The following is a 2,189-nucleotide window of genomic DNA, read 5'->3' as shown; positions in this document are numbered from 1 at the left end:
AATATATGGTATGACTTGTATGTGAAATATTAAAAAAAACTTACAAATGAACTTACTTACAAACTGGAAATAGATTCATAGACAGAAAAAACAAACTTATGGTGACCAACAATGGCACCCCACTCCAGTACTCTTGCCTGGAAAATCCCATGGACGGAGGAGCCTATTAGGCTGCAATCCATGGGGTCGCTAAGAGTCGGACACGACTGAGTGAACTTCACTTTCACTTTTCACTTTCATGCATTGGAGAAGGAAATGGCAACCCACTCCACTGTTCTTGCCTGGAGAATCCCAGGGATGGGGGGAGCCTGGTGGGCTGCCGTCTATGGGGTTGCACAGAGTTGGACACGACTGAAGTGACTTAGCATAGCATAGCATAGCATATGGTAACCAAAGGGGAAAAGGGAGACGGATAAATTAGGAGTTTAAAATTAACATATACACAATACTATTTACAAAATAAACAACAAAGATCCTCTGTATATCACAGGGAACTATATTCAATATCTTATAATAATTTATAATAGAAAAGAATCTGAAAAAGAGTACATATATATGTATAATTAAATCACTTTGCTATATACCTGAAACTAACACAACACTGTGAATCAACTGTACTTCAGTGAAAAAAGAGAATATGGCAGAAGGGATCAGATAGAACATCACTTCAAAAAAAATTGAGATGTAGCTGACATATCAGAGATCAGATCAGTCGCTCAGTTGTGTCTAACTCTTTGCGACCCCATGAATTGCAGCACGCCAGGCCTCCCTGTCCATCACCAACTCCCGGAGTTCACTCAAACTCATGTCCATCGAGTCAGTGATGCCATCCAGCCAGCTCATCCTCTGTCGTCCCCTTCTCTCTGCCCCCAATCCTCCCAGCATCAGAGTCTTTTCCAATGAGTCAACTCTTCGCATGAGGTGGCCAAAGTACTAGAGTTTCAGCTTTAGCATCATTCCTTCCAAAGAAATCCCAGGGCTGATCTCCTTCAGAATGGACTGGTTGGATCTCCTTGCAGTCCAAGGGACTCTCAAGAGTCTTCTCCAACACCACAGTTCAAAAGCATCAATTCTTCGGCACTCAGCCTTCTTCACAGTCCAACTCTCACATCCATACATGACCACAGGAAAAACCATAGCCTTGACTAGACGAACCTTTGTTGGCAAAGTAATGTCTCTGCTTTTGAATATGCTATCTAGGCTGGTCATAACTTTCCTTCCAAGGAGTAAGCGTCTTTTAAAAAATTTCATGGCTGCAGTCACCATCTGCAGTGATTTTGGAGCCCAGAAAAATAAAATCTGACACTGTTTCCACTGTTTCCCCATCTATTTCCCATGAACTGATGGGACCAGATGCCATGATCTTCGTTTTCTAAATGTTGAGCTTTAAGCCAACTTTTCCACTTTCACTTTCATCAAGAGGCTTTTTAGTTCCTCTTCACTTTCTGCCATAAGTGTAGTGTCATCTGCATATCTGAGGTTATTGATATTTCTCCCGGCAGTCTTGATTCCAGCTTGTGGTTCTTCCAGTCCAGCATTTCTCATGATGTACTCTGCATATAAGTTAAATAAGCAGGCTGACAACATACAGCCTTGACGTACTCCTTTTCCTATTTGGAACCAGTCTGTTGTTCCATGTCCAGTTCTAACGGTTGCTTCCTGACCTGCATGTAGGTTTCTCAAGAGGCAGGTCAGGTGGTCTGGTATTCCCATCTCTTTCAGAATTTTCCACAGTTTATTGTGATCCACACAATCAAAGGCTTTGGCATAGTCAATAAAGCAGAAATAGATGTTTTTCTGGAACTCTCTTGCTTTTTCCATGATCCAGTGGATGTTGGCAATTTGATCTCTGGTTCCTCTGCCTTTTCTAAAACCAGCTTGAACATCAGGAAGTTCATGGTTCACATACTGCTGAAGCCTGGCTTGGAGAATTTTGAGCATTACTTTACTAGCGTGTGAGATGAGTTCAATTGTGCGGTAGTTTGAGCATTCTTTGGCATTGCCTTTCTTTGGGATTGGAATGAAAACTGACCTTTTCCAGTCCTGTGGCTACTGCTGAGTTTTCCAAATTTGCTGGCATATTGAGTGCAGCACTTTCACAGCATCATCTTTCAGGATTTGGAATAGCTCAACTGGAATTCTATCACCTCCACTAGCTTTGTTCGTAGTGATGCTTTCTAAGGCCCACT

This window comes from Bos mutus, chromosome 8 (assembly GCF_027580195.1).
Source record: "Bos mutus isolate GX-2022 chromosome 8, NWIPB_WYAK_1.1, whole genome shotgun sequence".
Taxonomy (NCBI): domain Eukaryota; kingdom Metazoa; phylum Chordata; class Mammalia; order Artiodactyla; family Bovidae; genus Bos; species Bos mutus.
Note: the sequence above shows the minus strand (reverse complement) of the source record.